General features: G+C 46.5%; 2 protein-coding genes across 3 annotated transcripts in view; one reads left to right on the top strand and one right to left on the bottom strand.

The window, feature by feature from the left end:
* Window positions 1–19,798, bottom strand: part of LOC119160162 (uncharacterized) — a gene marked incomplete in the record, with an annotated part of 240,686 nt that overhangs the window by 213,815 nt on the left and 7,073 nt on the right. Inside the window, 1 exon segment of the mRNA XM_075891610.1 lies at window positions 18,544–18,692.
* The window catches only part of LOC119166429 (elongation factor-like GTPase 1), a 409,196-nt gene that overhangs the window by 204,218 nt on the left and 185,180 nt on the right, over window positions 1–19,798 (top strand). The window lies entirely within an intron of this gene.

Raw genomic sequence — 19,798 nt, forward strand, 5'->3', positions numbered from 1 at the left:
ACATCGTGGTTTGGGGACGTTAAACGCCAGTAATAAATTGTTATCCAATGGCAAAAGGTACGTATGAACCAGGACATTTAATACATAAGTTCGCGAAAGACAGCTTGTGCTTGTCGCAAAATCTTTCAGCTTTTATTCTTATTAATGTTATTTTAAAACCGAGTAGTGAATATCATTGTGCTTCTTGCGTACTCTACTTCTGCGTCATGAAAAAGCATGAAAGCAGAGGTTGCCAGAGTCTTCAGTAGTAAACATTTAAATAGCCAACTTTCCTTCGAAACACGCGCGCGGAGTAGAATGAAGAGGTGTATAACTTGGCACGAAATTTTCGTTATCCATTTGGACAGATGCTTTCTATGCATTAAAACAGACTGCTTAAGTTAAGCATCTTCCGCATTTCCCTTTTCTTCCTGCATACTTCTGCCCTCTACGAATACGGACATAGCTTTTTTTTTTCCTCGTTCTATCGCTACCTATCTCTCCTTAAAAGTGGCTGCGAAGTGTCTTCCTCAATCATATCTTACCAAACGTTATAAGAATTTCGTTCCATCGTGCCACTGAAATCAGTATTCTCTGCACTCATACCTGTAGGTGTAAGCCTGCAACTGGAATCCTTGGCTGTATACTCGCATTCCGCATGCGTCGTTTCATTCCAAGGCCAAGAAACTGAAACACGTGTGCCACGACTTTATGGGAGAAAAAAATTGGCAGATCCCACGTACAGTGGGAATCGACGATATGCGAAGCACGAATGAGAAATGTTGATATGTCGCTTTAAAATCAGCACAATGTTACGAGGTGGAGGCAAATGATGCCGTACATGACTTCCGTGTCATGATTATCATGTTTAAATGTGTCGTTTACCTTCGTCATCTATTCACGTCACGTGATATCAAATTTAGTATATGTGAAGCTAGAGAAACGCCAGCGCACGCTATGAACGTGGTATGTTGTCCTGTTCTTACATGACAGCCATGTCAGGATTATCATTTTTGCACAAGTGATATATTCCGTCATCCATTGACGTCACGTACCACCAAATTTGGTATATGCGGAGCGAGCAAAACGACCGCGACCGCATCATGAAGGGCCCAGTATACTCCAATGTAGCGTTAACGCGCGTGCACGCTGGGCGCAGCGACGCAACGTTAGCGAAACGCGAGCACTCTATAGTCTGACGCCAGGCGCGACCAGCGCCCGTCGGCGCGGCCCAACGGCAACCGGCGCGAAATGCGACATGCAGCGTTTCGCGCCGATGCGTTACCCAGAGAACACTGCGTCTCCCTTTTTTCGCGACGGAGGGACGCCGGACGCGCTGAAACGCGCATGCGTCGAAGCAACGCAGTGCGGCGAGCACCTTCGAGTATATGGCAGGACCGGCGCCTGGCGTCGCAACGCGGGCGTGACGCGACGAAATGAACGCCAGCGAGCACGCGCACCGCGTCACGTCAAAATGTATTGGTGCCTTGACTATGGCATGGAGTCATGTTCTCACATGACACGCATCTCATGATTACTATGTTTGCACCAGTCACATACCTTCGTAATCTATTGGCGTCACGTAATACCAAATTTGGCATATATGAAGCTATAGCGAAACGGCCGCGAGTGCATCATGAGCGTAGCATGTAGTCATGTTGTTACATGACACGCATCTCATGTTTATCATCTTTGCACCAGTATCTTACCTTCATCATTCATTCACGTACCGTAATACCAAATTTGGTATATGTGACGCTAGCGAAACGGCCGCGAGCGCAGCATGAGCGTGGCTTATAGTCATGTTGTTACATGACACGCATGTCATCATTTTCATGTTAAGGTACGTCGCTTGTGTTCACCATGCAATCATGTCATACCATACCAGTTTTGCAACATGCCGTGTGAACGGAACCACCGCAAGAACTTAAGGACCACGAAATGTAAATCATGACATTCATGACATACATGTCACGATTTTCATGTTATGACTAGTCAAGTATGTTCTTCATACAGCCATGTTATGCCATACCAAGTTTGGTATCAATACCATTATCGAAACGGCCAGGAGAGCTAAAAGTCGTAGGCGGATAGATAGATAGATAGATAGATAGATAGATAGATAGATAGATAGATAGATAGATAGATAGATAGATAGATAGATAGATAGATAGATAGATAGATAGATAGATAGACGGACGGAGGGCGCCCCGCCGCGGCAGCCTAGTGGCTAAGGTACTCGGCTGACCCGCACGTCGCGGGATCGAATCCCGGCTGCGGCGGCTGCATTTCCGATGGAGGCGGAAATGTTGTAGGCCCGTGTGCTGAGATTTGGGCGCACGTTAAAGAACCCCAGGTGGTCGAAATTTCCGGAGCCCTCCACTACGGCGTCTCTCATAATCATATCGTGGTTTTGGGACGTTAAACCCCACAAATCAATCAATCAATCAAGACGAATGGATGGATGGACGGATAAATGGATGGATGGATGGATGCGCTCAAACTCGTCGAAGTTCGCTAAGAAATACTTCGCTTTTAAAATAACTGAGATGCCGATCGTTACTTGCTGTGGGCTTTTTTTTTCGTGGTACATCAAAGCACGCAATTACTGTTATTCGCTGTCTTACTATCGTAGAACGTGTTATTGCGACGAAGCATACAATAATATTATGTAATATTATGCTCAGACATTGCAGAGCAAGACATGTAAACTTTTCTTTTTTTCTTTAGCACTGCGACATTTGCATAGGCACCCCACAGCGCTCATAATGACATACGCATGACGCCGTTAACAAAAATAAAAATAAATGCCAAAAAGGCTTTTACCCCTTATTACACCAGTGTTCGATGCGGGTTTACTTACTGCGTCAGTGGCGCAGCCCTGCCGCATTTCATCAGGAACAATTGTGGCCCAAGCTTGTAAATTGGTTCACTTCAGGTTCTTCCTGGTCATAAAAAAAGCAAGCAAGAAATAAATAAATAATATATATAAATAAAGAAAGAAAGAAAAAGAAAGAAAGAAGGAAAGAAAAAAAGAAAGAACGGAAGAAAAAAGAAAGAAAGAAAGAAAAAAGAAAGAAAGAAAGAGAAAAAGAAAGTCAGAAAGAAAGAAAGAAAGAAAGAAAGAAGGAAAGAAAGAAAGAAAGAAGGAAGGAAAGAAAGAAGGAAAGAAAGAAAGAAGCGACCGCCACTGGACACGTACTTTTCTTGCGAGGACACTGCACTTACGTGTCATCATTAGTCTACGAGCATAGCGTTCGAGCAGCTTATCAATTATCTATTATTATATTCAGTGTATTACACGAGGACATTTCATCACTGTGCATTAGAGGCCTTGCATATATTACCGAACATCATTCCCGCTTCCGGAAACTTGTTTCTGTGATGAGTTACAGGAGCTGTGAATTTGCGATCAAACCTTTTCAATGCTCTTGAACGATCACAATTATGGAGGGGGTTTTGTAAATGACACAGGTTTACTTACCCATATAGAGTTTTTCGATGTGTCTGCACGTATAAAGTTCTCCCTGCTCAAGTTTTTAAAGCTAGCTTCTCTGTACGTAGAGTCTGCGTGTGGAGAAGCCCGCTTCTGGTATAGTACTCCTTTTCGATGGCAACGTCTGGCATGCGGGAAGCATGCGGTAAGTTTGCAATAGTTCACTCGTTTCTGTGTAAGAAATCAATTTTCAAGTCACGCGTTCTCCATTCGAGGTACGAGTTTCATTGTAACGTGTAAGCGTTACAGAAGTCGACACGATACAATGTGGCGACAGCTGGGTGCACTTCTCGTAAGATATCTAAGAGTGGTTATTTGTGAAACCTACGAAACTTCCCATCATGCACTAGGGTTATCGATTGCCTGCGTGAAATACTGTCGCTGGACGCCTTATCAACACAAGTGTCAATCATAACAACATCTTATGCTAGATTCGCACGGCAGAAAATTTCGTCCAGTAATGCTAATGTTGCACCAGGGCTAAACAGAGATAACCATAAAAGTATTCCGGAATACAGATATAAAAAATTGGAAGACCTTTAAGCTTCGTCTTTAAAAGTTGAACGCGATAACGATATTTTGCTTATAGTGCCTACTTCAAACACAGCGTACCCAATCTTTCCGAACTTGCTATGCACCCACTACGTGGCCTTAAGGGTGCAGTAGCGTGTGTGCCTTTTGTAGTAGGTGACTTGCCTTAAACTATTAAGTCATTACGACAATTCTATGTTCTGGTACCCGATGCATAATTGCGCCAGTATTTCATGTTGTGTTGTGAAGCTTGTATACAGGACGCCTGTGTTTGTAAACCATGAAAGTTCCTTTCCCTACATTTCCAAGCAGACGAAGTTATTTTCACTGCAATCCTAGCAGAGGCGTGGCTGAGTGGTAGATCACCCGGTTGCCAACGAAACTACCCGGGTTCCACCCCCACTCATACCCAGAATTTCATTATTTATTTTATTTGCATCTTTCTCAATTTTTTGGTCACGCAAACATTATTATTCGCTCCCAACCAACGACGCCAACTCCTACACCGTAATTTCTGCGAAACGAGCTCTTTAACACTGTCGCGTTGAAATACAAGGGCTGAAAGCTTACACTACAGATACTGAGATACATATGCTTTTGACGAAAATGGATACTTAAGAAATACGTTTGCAAAAAGACGATAAATGTATCTCGCAATACAATTATAGCAATAGAAATACAAGAATACAAATATTGGATTACATTGTTCATTTCGAAGTTACTTATGCTTCTCTAAGACATTTATTAGGTACAGGGTATTATAATTAATGTTTCAACGCATTAAAACTTGCAAATTTGAAATATCGTCCGGATCACTTGCGTATGGGAGTGTGATGAGAAAAAGCACACATGTATTCTCGATTTGGGGTCTGTTAGTCACAAGGGTAATTGCACTTAATTTACAGCTGCTCCTCAACATAGTTAGAGAGTGTTCGTCCGCCCTCTAGGCAAGAAACGTGAACTCGTCAAATGGCGTATGAAAAACAGGGGTGCGGTACCTGCCTTCGGAAACAGTTCTAAAGATGACAGCACTCCCTTCGCCGCCCTCATGCACCGCGTCACTGACTGGTAAAGCGCCTTTGTTTGAAATGGACGAAAATGTCTTCTCACCCCTCGGAAACGTGTCAGCTCATTTCCAGAAAAAAGTAACCAGATATTCAAGTACTCCACTGTATCGCGATATAATCAAGACATCGAAAAAGTATTTCACGATAGAGATACAAATACATTTTTCAAATGTATATCGGTGCGAAAATACAGATACAAAAAAGTATCTCTAAGATACTACCATGATATTCTTGTATCGCTATACTGCCCAACCACGTGTTGCACACATCATTTAGTGACATTGGTTAGACAGTGGCAAACTGTCAAAATCTGCTTTTATTTCCATGCACTTTATTACCGAAATCATCTGGGTTGATTGATTGATATGTGGGGTTTAACGTCCCAAAACCACTATATGATTATGAGAGACGCGAAATCATCTGGGTTCGCCCTCCTCCTTAAACGAAATATGTAACCAGAATACCCCCCCCCCCACTTTTTTTAGTAGTTTGTCAACTTTTTTATTGTGTGGTTGCATGGCTTCGATCTTATTTTCTGCCATTTCTGGGTATCACAGACGCTTCCCAAAACATCTTCTTGTACTATGATAAGTCTATACTCTGGATAGCTGCAATTCGGAAGAAGTATCTCGTTAATCCCATTTACGACCCACCGTATACTTTCATAACGTAACATGTCGCATATCTGAGCTCAAAGGCGCAGGCTAGAGTTCCAGCCTTCGCGACCGCATTTCGATGGCGGTGAAACACAAACAGCACCCGTGTGCTTAGATTTATGCGAACGTTAGAAGAATCCTGGGTGGTCTGTCCCTCTGTGGCGTGCCTCATGAATCACATCTAGGTCTTGATATGTAACCTCATAACTTATTATTATTTTTATTCGGTTTGCCTCAAAAACTTACCTTAATAATATCGAGAAGTTAGGCTCAGCCAACGTACACCGACTGCTCAGTCACTCCATCGTTGGCACTGTTTGCTCATGCTATTCCGCAACTTGGCGTTTTACATTAGGCTTCACACCCACTCTTCCACATTGCAGTCATAGCCTACCAGCTTTCTTCGACCTATTCATCCCTTTTTCAAATAAAATATATATAGCTGCTGAACGAAATTAAGACTTGACAGAGCCCGGTCGAAGCCCTTCGAGACTGTTCATGACGTTTTTTTGTGCGTGGACATGGCAAAGTATTTTTTAAAAACACTTGGAGCAAATGCTCTAATTTATGATGTGGAAAAGGTGTGTAGTGTGTTTTGGTTGAATTTCAGTATTCATGATTAAAGCTCATTCATAACAGCTGTGTAACCAAGGTTCTTTTTATTGCGATGCTAGAGAGGTGGGTAGGAGAGGAGGCTCTACAGCTTCATGTGTATTTTAGTGCTAGTGTATAGGTCTTTGGTTTTAGACAGTTGCGATGTACAAGGTGATACTGGCCTCCTCCCCTTTTGGTGTTAAAGGGACAGTGAAGCACTTTATAAAAATAAAATGAAACGAGGTTATGGTGTCGTATGTAATTTCGTGCGACGAACTCGAGCATCAAGTCGAAAATAATTTTGTTTTGTCGAAAACTAGCAACAGGCGCCTCGGCCGGCATTGCAAGTCCCGCTGCCGCATGTGTTTGGTCGAAGCTCCATGACATCAAGTTCAAAGTGAGGAGTACAGCCATGAGGAGTACAGCCAAGGAGGCAGGCGTTCGTACAGCCATATATCTTCCTTAAACAGCTAACTGCGCTCACCGGCAGGCGGTACCTTGTTAGTATCTTTAACTGTCATAATCGGCTAGTTTCTGTTAATAGGACGAACTGTTGAAATAGCAACGAGTTTGCCGTGCATTCGCACATGTTCAAACACGCCGATGTCAGCGCCGATGATGCAGCACAGGAAAGTGTCTCAACCAGCCACCTTAAGCCGCATCGGAAACATCGACTGGTACGTATAAAATGCACTTCAGTGCCTAATTTGACTGTAGTAAACTGACACAAATGATACATTCTACCATGAATATTAAATCCAATATAGAACAAAAGCATCGGCACTCGCTTTTAGCGTATTGGTACGGCTGGTTCGCGCTATGCGCGCATTGTTCAGAAACATTAGTTGTTTGTGAATTTGACTGCTCCGAGTGCTGCACTGTTGATACAGTCAGTATTGCACTTCACAGAGGGTAAGAAGCATGCAATGTGTCAGTGCGCTACCGCGAGAAAAAGAAAAAGCCACACGAGTGTCGCTCTTTGCCGCAGTGGTGACATGAGCTCGGAACTGCGCTGCAAGTTTGCGAATGGATAGTTTGGCCCATATGTTGCAGTTACGCTTACAATGCTGTCGCTTTTTCTAAATTCTGGTCAGTACTACAGTGATGGTGCGTTGTAATGCAAGCGATATGTTAGCTTCGTTAGAAGCATGCAACTGATGTGTAGATTAGCTGATTTCGATGCTGCGTACCGATATATCTGTGTACATGGGTTTTCGCCATAGGAGCTCATGCACGCACTGGGTCCATACGAGGAAAGAAAAGGACTACAACTGCTGCCTCGAAAATCGGCAGATTCGCGACTGGCAAGAACATCCTAGGTGCATGACGACAAATAAATTTTAAAATGTGTGCCTGAAAAAGGACCTTTTAGAAGTGGCCCTGCAACGGAATGGCACGCCAGCTGACTTATCAAGGCAGATGTCTGTTAGAAACAGGAGATGAACTAGTGCTTAGGCTTTGTGTTGGAACATCGTGTTCACAGTGCTGTGCACTTCTTCAGAAAATTAAGACATGCATGCTACAGACAGTTTGTCTACATGACGTTAAAGGAAACTGGCTGAGCAAATTGAATCATTTTGCCCAGTTGCAATCTGAAATCAATCAGAAAAAGATGCCCAGAACCCGATGGCAAACACACTGATATCAAGCACTCTTATGGCTCATCCTTCCAAGTGTCAACTATTCCAAGTTCAACTATTGCTGGTGGACGTGAAGGATTTCACAAGTTCATGTACTAGGCTCGAGATGTACTACTGCTACAGCAGGTACTTTTCGGAGTCGACTTGAATAAGAAATGAAAAACGCCACATAATGAGATGTGCCAGTCATTTATTCTTGCTCATCTACAGCAAGGCACTATAACAACTTCGACACACATGGCAACTTGACTGAAAAAATTCACATTCACTTTATTATCAATGTTGTGGTCTACAGCCAAATTTTAGAGAAAATAATGTTTGTAACAGACAAGCAACCACCTGCAACTTAAAACATACACATGCATATACATAATATTCATTGAAAAACGACTAAGAAAATATTATTTGTAACGCAAAAAAAATTCTCATGGCACATATAAAGCTGTATACAATTAGTGACATGCTCAGAGTTTTGTTTGAATACTCAACATATTGCTGAGAACTCCCAATAACTAATGGCGTCTCTTTAACAGCCACTGAAAGACAGTATTTGGCACACGTGCGGTGTAACTCGGTCACAAGTTCCACTAATAGGGAGGCAATTGCTGGGCGGATACCAAGGGCAGCCTTATCAGCCCCATGAAATGCATGTAAAATTAGGAGTTGGTCCCTTTGGTGCACTAGGAAATACTGGTTATGGTCCAAAGACCAAGCCAGAGCCAATATTTGATGACAAAACGAAATACATCCTCAGATAAGGCAGTACAAGGAACGCATCAACATGCACACTCAGCAGGTATCAAATACAACTTACAAGGTACTCCGATGCGTTAAAAACCATGGGAACCATAAACTTGTGCAACAATACAATCTCGTGCATTAACTACCCAAGATTAACTATCATGAGAATAACTATCATCAACCGTAGTCAGTCCAATGTTCTTGGAAATAACCTTGAATGCTTCTCTTCCAGGAAACACTTGCACCAAGTGCTGGTTGTTGTCCCGCTCCTTCTCTCTTTGAGGAAACGCTCCTCAAAACTTCAGCAGCTCTCACAGCGTCGTCATTAGATTCTTCCAGATTAACTGACCGCACTTCAGCAATCAAACTTCACGGACAACACCATCGTTCATTTACGTGCTACCACTGCAGGGCAGGCACCCACACACTGCCTAAACCCCAGCCTTCCTCTCCTGCTCGACTCCCTCCACCGCTTGCTTATATCCGCTCGTTACTAGTATTCTCGAATACTCAATATTCATCCTCGGCGCGCAGCATGGCCAAAGCTACTGAAAGAGCTAGATCATTCTCATTGGTTCAACGCCTCGTAACATAACTTGGCAGAGCGTCACCCTTTTTTTTTAGATCGTACCAGAAATTGCCAGTTTGGCGTTTTGATCAAAGACTAGTGTCGGAGGAGGAGGAGGAGGATACAACTTTATCTGAAAAAAAAAAAAAAGTAAATGTAGTTGGGCCCCTAGACATCCCGGAATGCCCTGGTCGACATCTTTAGGCAGGCCCGATGCACCAGCCACAACTGGTCGTCCAAGCTATTGACCCGAAGAGCGGCCTCCCACGAGGAAAGCGAAGAGTTAGGGATAGGGTCTACCGCCACGGGCTTTGGGCAGTTCCACAAGCAGTGGAAAAGATCAGCCCGGGATGCCCCGCAGGTGGTGCAATGTGGTTGGTGAAGAGTGGGGTAAAATAGGTGTGCCAGATAGGGAGAAATCAATGCTTTTGTCTGCAGCCGGCGCCAAACTAAACTTTGATTAGGGGTGAGGGAGAAGTGTGGGGCAGGAAAATCTCGTCTGCCATTTGGGTAATACCTCGTACTCTCATGGTAGGTGCGGATTTCCTCTTGTGGTTTTTTCACGGGTTCAGGTAAGCGAGCCCCCAGGGTCCGAATGGAAAGACCTCGGACATGCGCATGAACGCGCTCATTCCCAGGAATACACTCATGGCCAGGCACCCACGTGATAGTCACCGGATGGAGAAGTGAAGCAATGTTGCTCAGTATGTGTGAGACTATCATTGGTGCTATGCCTTGACGGAAGTATGGATAAGCACTCTGGGAATCTGTGCAAATTTCTGTAATGGTAGAATCTGCGGCCGCATGCATCACTGCTAGGGCTAGTGCAACCCCCTCAGCCACGTCGGGGCGTGCTGTTTTAACGAACGCGTAAGTGCTAATGCGCCCGTCTTCTGTCGTGGCAGCAGCCGTGGCCGTTCCTTCAAGTGGGCCTACCGCAGCGTCGACATAGAGGGCGTCTTCATGATTTTTTGTACTTTCGTATGTAATAATCAGCGCATGCCTTGCGTCGGCCCGGATGGCGTTGTGGATTCATGTTGCGCGGCAATGGTTTGAGTTGCATGTGTGCCGCGACCCTTATTGGGATAGGCGACCATGCTTCTTCGTTACGCATCGTGTCGCTTGATTCGAGCCCCAGGGTTCGGAGCAGGTTCCGCCCTGTAGGTGTCCGAGAAAGGCGCAGGAGCTGATTGCTTCTGTGTGCCTCTATTATACAGACCTGTCTCTAGGAGAAGAATAGTTTTGGTGCGCATCGGCAACCTCAATCCGCCTGAATAGACTGCTAGCCCATTCCATTTGCCTTTGGGTGAGGTGGTGATACGGAAGATGATAAGCAAGGCGACTTACCACCAAAGCTTCAACAATTTGCGTGGTGTCCTTTTCAGATAGACAATGATTGCACAACACAATCCGGCGGATCAGTCCTGAAATTTGCTTTATCTGCTTATCAAGAATGTTCAAGGTGTAGTTTGCGTCTAAGTTTGATTGTATGTGTAGACCCAATACCCTGATTTTATGTACTCTTGGCACAGGTTGACCATGCACGTGCAGGTCAATGCTCGAGTCGTGCATGGGGGGTTTAATTGCAAGTAACTCCGACTTTTCTGGCGAAAAGTGGAGGCCCATTCTACTAATATGCCACTCGATGACGCTGACGGCAGTTTGTAGAATGTCTTGTGCCTCCCCAATAGAGCCATGGCATACCCACAGAGTCATATCATCGGCGTAAAATGCATGCTGTAATTTAGGAATAACAGCGAGCTCTTCGGCCAATGGGGCCAAGGCTACATTGAATAAGAGTGGCAATAGGACAGCTCTCTGGAGTGTGTCCCTGTTTGGGAGGGAAAAAGTGGCGGATGTGAGTGTACCTGATCTAACCTCGGCGGTGCGCTTTTCCAAAAAAGCTTTGACATAATGCCTGGTCCTACGACCACACACAACCAGTTGTGGCCAATGTCCTGAGAATGTGTTCGTGACCTACATTGTCGAAAGCCTTTTGTATGTCTAATGCGAGAATTGCTCTGGTTTGGGCTGTATGCCAATTGAAATGACATAGAGTCTCTTTAACATGCAGGAGGACATCCTGCACCGATAGGTTCGGGCGAAAGCCAAACTGGGTGTTGGGAAAGAAATTGCTAGCTTCTAAATGTGGCTGTAGTCGACGGAGAACAACATGCTAAAAAAGTTTACCTACACAGCTCGTGAGCGAGATGGGTCATAAATTTTCGAGAAGTAGTGATTTGCCTGATTTTGGAATCAGATTAATCTGTGCGGAATCAGATTAATCTGTGCATGTTTACAAACACAGGGCAGTGTGCCCTTGCTCCAGTGTTCATTAAAGAGATTTGTGAGCTCCTGTAGAGATACGTCATCTAAGTTTCGGAGGATCTTGTATGTTATACGATCCGGCCCTGGTGCAGTGTCCCGGGTAATACAAGCAAGGGCCTGTTTTCCTCTGCAAGCGTGATATCTGCATCCAAGTTTTCGTCCGGATCAGGGGGTGTTAAAGGGATTGCGTTCGGATCCACCGGTAGGGGCTGAGGAATGTAAAGGTTTTTTTATGTGTGTCATAATGTCTGTGCCTTTTTGCTCTTCTAAGTAAATGAGCCATTGGGTAGCGATGTGAATGTGGTTTTTGGTTGACGTGGTATCTAGAAGAGCCCTTAGGATGTTCCATGAACGTTTTGGGCCAAGTGTTCCTTTCAGTGTCCCACAAAAGTTTTACCAATTTGCTTTCGCTAACTGGGTGGCATACTGTGCAGCTTCCTCTGTGACTGCAGCGATACGTAGGCGAAGCTTGCGGTTTAGTCTCTGATGCTTCCATCATTTACAAAGGCTTCGACGGGCCTACCACAAATGGAAGAGGTGGGGGTCAACTTGAGGCGCATTTTGCGTGTTCTGAATTTTTTTACCAGACCTATCAACAGCATCTTGTATCCTTTGAGTCCAGGACTCTATAGATTGCGGAGTGGTATCCTCCGCGGCGATATATGTGCACAGTTTATCCCAGTCAACGAGGGTCTGCATTTTAGGCCAGAAAATTTTGGAATTTCGCATTATGACAGTTCGAATCACATGTGGTTGCTACCTAATGTATCCGGCAGAACCCCACGTGTTTTTACTATAACATGTGCACTCACTATCGTGAGGTCAGGCGTGGTATCCCTAACTGTGCTAGAGCCTACTCGCGTTGGCACAGTAAGATCAGTAATTAAGGTAAGTGCGTGGTGCATCATGGCGTTATGTACAAGGTTACCTTTCGATGAGCTACTTATGTAACCCTATGCGGTATGGCGTGCATTAAAGTCGCCTACTATAATGCGATGTGTGGACCGCGTTTGAGCAAGAATTTTGGGTATGCCAGTACCCTTATCTTTAGGGGTGCTGTATATGTTGATTACCAAGAGGCCTTTACCCGATGTGTGATTCGATGGGATTTACCTCAAGAGCAGTGTACTCGGTTCCTTTCTCTGATGAGCTTCTCGTAGGGGTCCGATCTATAAATGGAAGGGTTTTATGAATAAGAATAGCGGTGCACGATGTTACCGATGCCACCTGATATCCTTGCACAGAGAAAGGCACAGACCCCGTCTCCTGCAGAGCCACTATATGAGGTAGTTCAGCGGAGTGTTGAATGTAGGCGGCCAATTGAGAGCGTTTTTTTCTGATGCTTCTACAATTCCACTGTCACATGTTGATATCAGATGAATTTTGATTTCCAGATGGAGAAGGCAAACCTTCTCTTCCGGGATTTTGTCAATAACTAAAATTCACCATGTTGGGTCGTTGTGGGAATGGAAACTCCCGATTTTGGACTGTTCGCCTGCTCCGTGTGCTGAGAGGAATCGGCGACAGATTTGCGTTGTTTATGCTTACGGGTTGGTGATGATTGAGCTTCCATATCGTACAGGTGATTAATTGCAGCCTCAATTTTTTCCATGCGGTGACTAAACATGGTCTTCATTCTCTGGAGGGCCTGTTCTTGTTCGTTAATCAGTTGTGTTTTAATAGCCTCGAGGCTATCACTTATGAACTATAGAACTAGTTGCGTGAGGGCTTCAGAGAATTCTGGGGTTTGGAAATACTGGGCACAGGTCTGTTGAACGAGGGCTGGTGAATGGGGTGGTGTTGATTGTGAAGGATTTTGGGAGGCCTGCTCAATGGGGGACTTACCAGGGTCGGCCAGGGGGTCCTGCCGTCGCTGTAGCTGCGATTGTGGGGCTTGATCTAGGCGACCTCCTGCAGCCAAGCCAGGTGAACTCGAGACCGCTGCCCTGGCCTCCAAGCCAGGTGCATGGGTGGGCTCTCGTTGCGGGAGTGCTGTCCACATGTAGCTTTTCGCATTGCACTGCGAAGAAGGCGGTTGGTAGTTCCTGGATGAATACGCAGATGCCTGAATGGGTGGAGGTGCTTGGGGCTGAATAGGTTGTGAGGTCTGCTTTCCATGCTTTGGGGTTTTTGAGCACTTGGATCGAGCACTCCTACCATGGCCTTCGCTGCTTGCGTGCTGAGGACTGCTGCGAGGTTGGTTGTTTGGTGTCATCCGTTCAGAAAGTTGTTTCAGTGGAGGGTCATTGGGCTTTTCGAAGAGCTGGCATTCATCTCTCAGAACACGGGGCCCAGGTCTCCTTTGTCGGGCTTGGCAACCCAGGTCGATGGTGAGGTGTTCGTCGCAGCCACAGGTTAAACAGCGCAGGACGCAACCATCATGGTGTTCGCTTGGGTTGAGAATGCCGCAATTTCCACACCGGCGTTCCTGTTGATATGGGCAGATGTCGTGTTGGTGGCCAGTTCTGAGGCAGCAGTGGCACACTTGGGTGACTGGTCAGAAAGGTCTCCATCGAAATTCCACGCCTTGGAAGTAAACGTATCGGGGAACACACTTTCTCTAGAAGGTGTAGAGGCATGCTCCGTTTGTCCTGAATGGTTGCGCTTGGATAATATTGATACTTTGGGGATAAGTGACAGTATCGTTCATGAGGGCGTCCTCTGTGGGTATAGGGAGGGCTCCTGGGATTACACCCTTGCAGTAATTATCTGGGGAAGCCACTTAAGCGGAGACTTCATATGATCTGCTGCCGAGCTTGAGCGTCTGCACATGGCACAGCTGTACCGCAAGGTCTGGGTCTGAGGTGCTGATTAGGGCGATCTTCTGCTCCTTGCATACTCGTATCCGCGCACTCATGGGCAAGGGGGATTGGAGCGCAGTTCGTATAGCAGCACGCAAGGGTAAAACCGCTTCTTGTTGGAGAGATACGCCTCCTCTTATACGAAAGATCACCTTGTGGTCCTCTACGGGAAGGCGTGGCAGGCGGGGCCGGCTGGTTCCATGTCTGAGCTCGCGTCGGTGGAATGTGGCTGGTGGCATCACGGAGGCCTCCTCAGCAGCAACCTGCTTTCGGCGAGCGTTGATCACCCAAAACTATGGAGTGTGAGGTACAGATGGCCACAGGTATGTATTGTTGGATGGTTCGGCAACACCGCTCGAACCGGGTGTGGAGTCGCTGGGCCCGACATTGTCCATGGATTCGCAGTCATCAGCATTCATGCAGTCCAGTTGGTGTGGTGAGTCAGAATCGATGGTGGTCGTCTCCGCAAATCAGGCTCCTGCCCAGCTCGCTTCGTCGCGAGTCGCCTTGCAGGGCACGTCGCAGGGCGCGTCGCAGAGCGCGCCGGGCACCAACGCGGCTGGCGCGTCCGCCGGGCTGCTGCAGCGGGGGCGCGTCTAGATGTTGTGACCACCGCTTACGGTTTTCAAACATTAATTTCTCGTTGAAAAAGGAGTCCAGCGCAAAAGTATTGGCGCCAGATGAAAGATGATGACATGCCTGTTGCGATTCTTGTGCAATTTTGTGCCGATGGTCATAAAATCCTGGCTCTTGAGGACGGATAAGTAGAGCCAGATGTGGCTCAGTCTGCATACGTCGGCGCCCCGCTGAATTTTTCGAGACTCCTAGTGTCGACAGGGAGGTGGTCGTTTCGAGGTGTAGAGAAGGTGTGCACGCGGCGTCTTTTGGTGCCTTTTTTTTATGTTGTGTGCACTTCTGGACGAACTGGTGCCTGCATTTCAAGCAGATGCTCGATATAAGCGATGCACGCTTATTTGAGTTCTCGTTTGGACACAAGCTTCTGTGCTGTTATTCATGAATTGAACTAGTGTTTTGTGGTACTTGCATTTAATAAGCAACCACAACTTATAGCAGCATTGAACTGCACTAAGCTGGGACAGGTATTAGCAAGAGATCACGTAGTTATGGATCCGGTAGAGCTACTGCGTTCTTTTTTTTTCCCCGGTGTTGGGCCACATTCCTACAGCAGATTCATTTATACACAAAGAACAGAAAAAGCAAATATGTGAAGCAATGAAACATACATGAAAGAAGCTGCATGCATCTTTCTAGCCCCGAAAAAAACATTTCGTAATCTACACTAATCACAAGTTTTGAACAACATCAGTCGATCCAGCCTCGCTGCAGCACCTGATCTATTGTGAGGATAGCTAATTGCAGCAAAAGTGGAATAACTGTTTTGGTAGGAAGCGCAGACACTATTACACAGAACACACAACACAAGCGCTTGTGTGTTCTGTATACAGTCAAACCTCTTTAATACGTACCCGCTTAATATGTAACTGCGGTTTATACGTAGTAGCGAGGAATCCCCCGCCCTATCTCCATTGAACCCCATGTATTGGCTGACCGCTTAAGCCGTAGTCGCTTGTGGTGTTATGTACGGTTAGTACGTACTATTTTCGTTCTCTTTATCCATGCACAGGCCGAAAATCGGCAAAATTTCGTGCGCACAGACGGTCGATACACTCCATGTGGCGATCGGACAACAACCACCAGCGATAGTGACGTCACAACATGGCCACGATGACGTATTTTTTGCGCGTACGTCTGTTGCCGATCCCATTGTGCAAGAGCATGGCCTTCAAGATCGGTTTTTGGTAACCTAGGAATTCTCGATTGCTGGTCCCGGTAGGGGGTGCAAATTCGCTGTCGCTTTCAATCCAAGCCAAGTACGTATTCTCAACGGCTCCACAGCGTCGAGCCAGGCTGAGCTCGTTTCTTTATTCGGTCGTTAGTCCTCACTTTCCCGCAGTGTTGGTCGTGGCGGCGGTGTGGTGGTGTTGCGTTACTTACGTTCTTGTGCGGCGTGTTGTGTTTTTTTTTTTTTGTTGTTTTTTTTATTCTTGTGTTGTGCGCGAGTGGTGCGATTAAATTCGCACACTAAAACTTCTTACTATGCCGAAGTACCACGTCTTGAGCGTAAAGGAAAAACTTGAAATCATTCGCACTATTGAAAATGGGGCCAAGAAATCTGCGGTAGCCCGCGATAAGAACTTGCCGCTGACTACTGTATGCGGAATTTGGAACGCTCGCGAAAAGTTGACGGGAGGCACAGACAGCGATTTGAAGAGGTGCCGCATGAGAGACTCAGCTTATCCCGAAGTGGAAAAGGCCCTGCTTCTCTGGCTGAAGAAGGCGCGGAGCATGAACCTGCCGGTTAGCGGACCCCTTCTGACCGAAAAAGCCCTAACTTTCGCAGATCAGCTGAACTGCCCCGGTTTTGCCTGCAGCAACGGCTGGTTGTCGCGGTTTAAAGCCCGCTACGGCATCGTGGGGAAGGTTGTTTGTGGTGAGGCTGCTGCAGCAGACAAAGAAGGCGCTGTTGAATGGCAGGACACCGTTTTGCAGGAAGCCTTGACAGCCTACGATGCCGCCGACATTTTTAATTTTGATGAGTCGGCACTTTTTTATTGCCTTCTTCCAAATAGGACATTGGCATTTAAAAATGAGACGTGCACCGGCGGGAAACACGCCAAAAATCGCATATCGGTCGCTTTTGGCGTAAATATGACCGGTAGTGAGAAGCTGCCACTGATGGTCATTGGCAAGTATGGAAACCCGCGGTGCTTCAAAGGCGCTCGGCTGCCATCCGGTGTTGTTTACAAGCACAACAAAAAAGCCTGGATGACAGCCCAGCTGTTCGAGGAGTACGTGCGCCAGCTGGACCGCCGTTTTGCTGCCAAGAAAAGGAGCATTTTGATAGTGCTTGACAATGCGTCGGCGCATGTCGATGTGGGTAACCTGTCGGCTATTAAGCTGTTGTTTTTGCCGCCCAACACGACAGCGCTCGCCCAGCCCCTCGATCAGGGCATCATCCGCTCTGTCAAACAGATTTACCGCAAAAATCTTTTGCGGCGGATGTTGATCGCCATGGAGAGTGCCAAAACGTACAGTATAGACCTCCTGGGTGCTATACACCTGCTTGCACACTCATGGATGCAGGTGCAGCCTGCAACGATACGGAACTGTTTCGCGCGAGCACAATTCAAGATGCCAGAAGAAGGCAACGACGAGAACATGGAGGATAACGAGGATGGTGAGGACACCGAAGACTGCGAGAGCCTCCTTGTTGAGGTGCTCGAGCGGCAAGGAGAGGGAGTCGACAAGTTCAACTTCGGCACTTTCCGAGATGTGGACGGAGACGTCCTTACATCCCCGGACTTTTCCGACAGCGACATTGTTGCCGCCATCGCACCTCGTCCCGATTCAAGCGAAAGTGAGGAGGAGGGCGATGTCGAAGTGGACGACGGCCCCTCGTTATCCGAAGCTGCGCGTGCTGTGACTGTGATGCGAGCCTTCGCCGAGAAGCGTGGCCTAATGGACCGGCTGGCTCGCGGCCTCACCGACTTCGAAGATGCCGTCGTCGAGGCAAGGCCACCACGGCGGCAAGTGAAGATCACAGATTTTTTTGCTGCCTGTCCATAAATAAAGCTGGCGTGCCGGCGTGTGTGCGCGCGCGTGTTTGTGAGGATTGTGGCCTTCTTTTCTGACCGGTAAGTAGCCGCTAAACTGGCACTGACGGTTAATTCGTACATCGCTTAATGCGTACCAAAACGTCATTCCCGGCCAACTACGGTCTAACGAGGTTTCACTGTAATAGTGGCTGCTTTTCCTACCAAGATGGATTCATACCAACTGGCCCGATACAATTGTTCATTGAAATAACTGGCTTATTCTGCACACTCACTCACTATGGTGATGTTGCTACCTCTACCTTAGTTACCTCTACATCCTTAACCACGTAACAAAATAAGCTGCTAAGCCGTGATCGTGTCTCAGGAGCGGCCTTTCTTTTCTTGCCAGGAGGTGCACAGACAGCTGCTGTGACTACTGCATCCAAGAGCTTTTTTGATGTAGCCTGCAATAATTATTCATGCACCTTCATTTCCGCGAAATAAATTAAAGAATAGAAACTTACCATGTTTGGCTGGCTCTGTTATGGGACAGGCCACAAGCTCACCCCCAGTAGTTTTGGGGGTACCTCACATGCCATCGAGAAGTGCCATCCTTTGTACAGGCTTGGTCACGCTGACTGTTCTCATTGCAGTGAAGTACAGCAAGTTGTGTCCTGAGAGAAAGTTGCACTTACTTGAGTGAACACACAAAGAATAGCAGCATCTGATTTCTGCAGTTTTAGAGATACTGATGCCTTGACCGGGCACAATATGCAATGAATCAAAGTTGGCATAGTTAATATATATGTAACACTAAATTATGTACATTTGCAATGGCTGTTAATATTCTAGTACCAAAACAAATGACAAGAATTGTTTGAAGCATCTGGACTCTTCCCAGCACAAGATGAGTGTCAGAAAAGCAACGAATAAATCGGGAACTGCTCTACTAGAGGAATATCGTTTTCATACCAGCATAAGGGTAGTGGTATAACTTGGGTGCAAAATGAAGTAGCAGGCTGTGAAACGCCTCAAGTCCACACGTCTAGTATTTTGTAGAAAGCATGAACACACCAAAAACCTAACCAATATCGGCTAGGAGTGACTGTTGAACATTACACCACGTGACCATGTTATTTTGCAACGCTTTGACCTTCAGCATCGCCTTACACTTAATAGGCCAGCTAACAGGATCAGACAATCTTTTTGCACCCACCCAAACAAGCTCGCCAATCCGTACAGTAGACCGCGGCTATCACATCTGCCAAATATTACAGCGCTGTGCACTCCATTTCGAAAAACGATCCCGCGCTTGTTTCCCCCTCATATGCGCAGTCTGACAAAAGCTTGCCGGGCAACGTTGCGCACCCCTGAGCTTGTCGATTGATTCTTGGTCCTACAGAACGGCGGCTTGGCTCTGCGGTCTTGCAGTTCCAGCTACGCAGTCTGTTTTTTTCTTTTTTCAGGGCTGCCCTCCGCCGTTTTGTAGAGCCCAATACTTCAGGAGAAGCGGTATCATCAGAATGAAAGCCTCCGAGATAAAAAGACATCTCGCTACTTTACCATGCAGGGAGAAGTCCTCCCCGCTCAGCATTTTCTGCCTGTGCCGGTATGACACGTGCTCATGTGAGGAAAAACCCGCTCGGTCGTTAGTTGCATGCCGATGAAGTATTACGAACATAGTGTCACAGTGGCAAAGTGGACGAAGTAATGACTTCTTTGCGAAAAAAGGTGGGGAGCGGCCGTATGAAAATTTGAAACGAGCTGTAACGAGTTGTTC

Source organism: Rhipicephalus microplus, chromosome 1 (genome assembly GCF_043290135.1).
Source record: "Rhipicephalus microplus isolate Deutch F79 chromosome 1, USDA_Rmic, whole genome shotgun sequence".
Lineage (NCBI taxonomy): Eukaryota > Metazoa > Arthropoda > Arachnida > Ixodida > Ixodidae > Rhipicephalus > Rhipicephalus microplus.